Source organism: Coregonus clupeaformis, chromosome 3 (genome assembly GCF_020615455.1).
Source record: "Coregonus clupeaformis isolate EN_2021a chromosome 3, ASM2061545v1, whole genome shotgun sequence".
Lineage (NCBI taxonomy): Eukaryota > Metazoa > Chordata > Actinopteri > Salmoniformes > Salmonidae > Coregonus > Coregonus clupeaformis.
Window position 1 is genome coordinate 39,005,337 of NC_059194.1, and position 6,189 is coordinate 39,011,525.

Here is a 6,189-nt window from a genome sequence, read left to right on the forward strand (position 1 = left end):
CAACTAAAAGGAATAAGAAAGCTGAGACCCTGGCGTACACTACGGTGAATATTAAATATTTTAGATGTGTTACGATTAATCATAATAGAACTATTAATATCTTTACAAAACATATTGATAACAGAGACAAAGCTAGTCCCGAAACCAAAAGTGTACAACTAATGTATTCGCAATCTGTGTTCAATTGTATCAAATGCTTTACAAAAGTCGATGAATAAAATAATAGCCTCTGAGTCAATTGAATCAGTGTAATCAATCAAGTCTAAAAGTAACTTAATGTTACAGCTGATGTGGCGACCTTTCATGAAGCAAGTTTGGGTTTCATAAAAAAGGTGGTTTAGGCCCATTTTAAGTCTATTGGCATATGCTAAAGTTATCAATTTATAATCTGTATTTAATAATGTAATAGGTCTCCAATTGTCTATGAAAATGGGATATTTATCAGGTTTTGGTATTAAGGAAATAACTCCTTGTTTCATGGTACAGTGAGGGAAAAAAGTATTTGATCCCCTGCTGATTTTGTACGTTTGCCCACTGACAACGACATGATCAGTCTATCATTTTAATGGTAGGTTTATTTGAACAGTGAGAGACAGAATAACAACAACAACAAAAAACAGAAAAACGCATGTCAAAAATGTTATAAATTCATTTGCATTTTAATGAGGGAAATAAGTATTTGACCCCTCTGCAAAACATTACTTAGTACTTGGTGGCAAAACCCTTGTTGGCAATCACAGAGGTCAGATGTTTCTTGTAGTTGGCCACCAGGTTTGCAGACATCTCAGGAGGGATTTTGTCCCACTCCTCTTTGCAGATCTTCTCCAAGTCATTAAGGTTTCGAGGCTGACTTTTGGCAACTCGAACCTTCAGCTCCCTCCACAGATTTTCTATGGGATTAAGGTCTGGATACTGGCTAGGCCACTCCAGGACCTTAATGTGCTTCTTCTTGAGCCACTCCTTTGTTGCCTTGGCTGTGTGTTTTGGGTCATTGTCATGCTGGAATACCCATCCACGACCCATTTTCAATGCCCTTGCTGAGGGAAGGAGGTTCTCACCCAAGATTTGACGGTACATGGCGCCGTCCATCGTCCCTTTAATGCGGTGAAGTTGTCCTGTCCCCTTAGCAGAAAAACACCCCCAAAGCATAATTTTTCCACCTCCATGTTTGACGGTGGGGATGGTGTTCTTGGGGTCATAGGCAGCATTCCTCCTCCTCCAAACACGGCGAGTTGAGTTGATGCCAAAGAGCTCGATTTTGGTCTCATCTGACCACAACACTTTCAGCCAGTTCTCCTCTGAATCATTCAGATGTTCATTGGCAAACTTCAGACGGGCCTGTATATGTGCTTTCTTGAACAGGGGGACCTTTCTTGGTGACTATGGTCCCAGCTGCCTTGAGATCATTGACAAGATCCTCCCGTGTAGTTCTGGGCTGATTCCTCACCGTTCTCATGATCATTGCAACTCCACGAGGTGAGATCTTGCATGGAGCCCCAGGCCGAGGGAGATTGACAGGTATTTTGTGTTTCTTCCATTTGCGAATAATCGCACCAACTGTTGTCACCTTCTCACCAAGCTGCTTGGCTATGGTCTTGTAGCCCATTCCAGCCTTGTGTAGGTCTACAATCTTGTCCCTGACATCCTTGGAGAGCTCTTTGGTCTTGATTGCTTCTGTGGACAGGTGTCTTTTATACAGGTAACAAACTGAGATTAGGAGCACTCCCTTTAAGAGTGTGCTCCTAATCTCAGCTCGTTACCTGTATAAAAGACACCTGGGAGCCAGAAATCTTTCTGATTGAGAGGGGGTCAAATACTTATTTCCCTCATTAAAATGCAAATCAATTCATAACATTTTTGACATGTGTTTTTCTGGATTTTTTTGTTGTTATTCTGTCTCTCACTGTTCAAATAAACCTACCATTAAAATTATAGACTGATAATTTCTTTGTCAGTGGGCAAACGTACAAAATCAGCAAGGGATCAAATACTTTCTCTCCTCACTGTAGTAATCATCTCACCCTTAGCTAGGCATTCTTGGAACATGTTGAATACTGTTCCCAAAAGTGTAAATACAATTCCACAGAAAGACCATCTGTTCCAGGTGCTTTGCCCTTCTTCATAGATTTAAGAGCATCTCCAATCTCTACTATTGAAAACTCATCTTCACATATGGACTTGAACTCATCAGAAATAATTGGAACATGACCATGGACATGTTTTATAAAATTTTCACATTCAATCCCATTCAAATTAAATTTATACAAATTTTCATAGAAAGAATACACAAAGCTAGAGATGATCTTATGGTCTTTACACAAGGTATTGTCACAATTTAAGGAAGAAAGAGATTTTCTCTTATAGTTCCTTTTTTCAAGAGCAAAAAAATTGCTTCTAAACCATTTTGCTCTAGATCTAATAAAGGCCCCTTTAGCTAAATCAATGTACATTTGATCTAGTTATATTCAAGATGTATTCAAATCATTTAATTCATTCATAAGCTCATCTTCTTTCAAACATTTTTGCTTCTTTAGTTCCTTACTGCGTGTATTGGCGATCTTACTTTGAATTGAAATATTTTCCCAGTTACTTCCATGCTTTGGTTTTAAATCATTTGAATTAAATGAGTCTATGATCAAGTTATTTATGCTCTTGTTAAAGACTGGATCATTTAGGAGTGAATTATTATGTTTCCTGTATCCTCCAATGCCACTAGAATTTTCAGAACATCCTAACTTCAATAATATAATTTTATGATCAGTCAAAGGAGCATGTTTATGACTTTATGACTGTAAAAGTGGGGGAGAAATTAAAAACAGATCAATTCTGGATATGACCATCATTGACCTATTACACCAGGTGTATTCATTTAAGTTTGTTTTAAAGAAACGCCATGTATCGATCACTGTCAGTTTACTGAAAAATTAGGTGATGATGTCATTATTCTGAGATCTTTGAGCTACTCTAGGTGGAAATCTATCTAATGAGTTATCAGGTGTTTCATTAAAGTATCCAGCTATTATAAGCCATGCATTTGTATACTTGTTTTGCAGCTCAGTAAGCTTATCAGCAAGATCAAAAAATAAAGTCTTATTTGAGGTGTGAGAATTGTACCCATACACATTGCATATAATAAAACAAGCATTATCTAGTTTGGAGCTCAATAAAACCCATCTCCCATCTTTGGACACACAGGACTCTGAAATATCACCTTTAAACTTAAGAAGCAATATCATAGTACCAGCTGAGTGGTTAGACCAGTGACTATAATAAATAGTATTTCCCCATTGTGATTTCCAAAAACTTGAATCTGAAGCACAGGAGTGAGTCTCCTGGAGTACAATAAAATCTGCAATAGTGTTTACAAAATAAAAAAAGTGCTTTTCTTTTAGTTATGTTTTGTAAACCCCTGGCATTTAGAGATACAATATTTAGTAAATTGAATTCAAAACGTTGCATAACCTGACAAAAATAAAATTAAAATAAGAAAACAAATACAGTGTAGTGATATGAATAACTTGTTAACCAGTTGAGCTGCGAAAGTATTCACCCCCCTTGGCATTTTTCCTATTTTGTTGCCTTACAACTTCGAATTAAAATGGATTTTGGGGGGGGTTGTATCATTTGATTTACACAACATGCCTACCACTTTGAAAATGAATTTTGTGTGTGTGTGTGTGTGTGAAACAAACAAGAAATAAGACAAATAAACTGATAACTTGAGTGTGCATAACTATTCACCCCCCCAAAGTCAATACTTTGTAGAGACACCTTTTGCAGCAATTACAGCTGCAAGTCTCTTGGGGTATGTCTCTATAAGCTTGGCACATCTAGCCACTAGGATTTTTCAAGGCAAAACTGCTCCAGCTCCTTCAAGTTGGATGGGTTCTGCTGGTGTACAGCAATCTTTAAGTCATACCACAGATTCTCAATTGGATTGAGGTCTGGGCTTTGGCCATTCCAAGACATTTAAATGTTTCCCCTTAAACCACTCGAGTGTCTCTGGAAGACTGAAACAGGTTTCCCTCAAGAATTTCCATGGATTTAGCGCCATCCATCATTCCTTCAATTCTGACCAGTTTCCCAGTCCCTGCCGTTCTCAGGGTGATGAGCGGTGTTGGGTTTGCGCCAGGCATAGCGTTTTCCTTGATTTCCAAAAAGCACAATTTTAGTCACTTCTGAACCAGAGTACCTTCTTCCATATGTTTGGGGAGTCTCCCACATGGCTTTTGGCGAACACCAAACGTGTTTGCTTATTTTTTTCTGTAAGCAATGGCTTTTTTCTGGCCACTCTTCCGTAAAGACCAGCTCTGTGGAGTGTACGGCTTAAAGTGGTCCTATGTACATATACTCCAATCTCCGCTGTGGAGCTTTGCAGCTCCTTCAGGGTTATCTTTGGTCTCTTTGTTGCCTCTGATTAATGCCCTCCTTGCCTAGTCTGTGAGTTTTGGTGGGCGGCCTTCTCTTGGCAGGTTTGTTGTGGTGCCATATTCTTTCAATTTTTTAATAATGGATTTAATGGTGCTCCGTTTGATGTTCAAAGTTTCAGATATTTTTTTATAACCCAACCCTGATCTGTACTTCTCCACAACTTTGTCCCTGACCTTTTTGGAGAGCTCCTTGGTCTTCATGGTGCCGCTTGCTTAGTGGTGTTGCAGACTCTGGAGCCTTTCAGAACAGGTGTATATATACTGAGATCATGTGACAGATCATGTGACACTTAGATTGCACACAGGTGGACTTTATTTAACAAATTATGTGACTTCTGAAGGTAATTGGTTGCACCAGATCTTATTTAGGGGTTTCATAGCAAAGGGGGTGAATACATACCCACGCACTACTTTTCCGTTATTTATTTGTTCGAATTTTTTGAAATAAGTCATTTTTTTCATTTCACTTCATAAAATTGACTATTTTGTGTATGTCCATTACATAAAATCCAAATAAAAATCAATTTAAATTACAGGTTGTAATGCAACAAAATAGGAAAAACGCCAAGGGGGATGAGTACTTTTGCAAGGCACTGTAGCTAGTAAGGAAACCTAAGCTTAGAGAAAGAACTGGACTACCCTAAACCGAGGTAGTTGTGATCAATATGATGAACCCGTATTCACATTAATGACAATTGACTTATTTCTCAAGTGTAATTTAGCAAACTCTTAATGTTTTCATTTGACTTAGACAGAATAGGACGACATCAATTTCTTGTCAATGTAGCTATATACCTGAGCACAGTGTTTTCAAAACATTCAGTACTCTCATGACATTCACTTGATGACCTGGCAATCGATCTTCACTTCTTCTCTAGCCTTTTTTACTACCGGCCAAAGTTTATATTTTTTCCCTGTTCCTGCGCCGCCTTCTTCTTCTTCTTCTTCTTCTTCTTCTTCTTCTTCTTCTTCTTCTTCTTCGGGTTTTATGGCGGACTACAACCCACAAACTCTTTCCCTAGCAGCAGCATCAGTTAACATCGCATCTCTGCATGTCTGGCCGACATATCAGTATGGATGACGGATCACCACCTCAAGCTGAACCCTGGCAAGACGGAGCTGCTCTTCCTCCCGGGGAAGGACTGCCCGTTCCATGATCTCGCCATCACGGTTGACAACTCCGTTGTGTCCTCCTCCCAGAGTGCGAAGAGCCTTGGCGTGACCCTGGACAACACCCTGTCGTTCTCCGCTAACATCAAGGCGGTGACCCGATCCTGCAGTTTCATGCTCTACAACATTCGGAGAGTACGACCCTGCCTTACACAGGAAGCGGCACAGGTCCTAATCCAGGCACTTGTCATCTCCCGTCTGGATTACTGCAACTCGCTGTTGGCTGGGCTCCCTGCCTGTGCCATTAAACCCCTACAACTCATCCAGAATGCCGCAGCCCGTCTGGTGTTCAACCTTCCCAAGTTCTCTCCACGTCACCCCCCTCCTCCGCACACTCCACTGGCTTCCAGTTGAAGCTCGCATCCGTTACAAGACCATGGTGCTTGCCTATGGAGCAGTGAGGGGAACGGCACCTCCGTACCTTCAGGCTCTGATCAGTCCCTACACCCAAACGAGGGCATTGCGTTCATCCACCTCTGGCCTGCTGGCTCCCTTCCTCTGCGGAAGCATAGTTCCCGCTCAGCCCAGTCAAAACTGTTCGCTGCTCTGGCACCCCAATGGTGGAACAAGCTCCCTCACGACGCCAGGA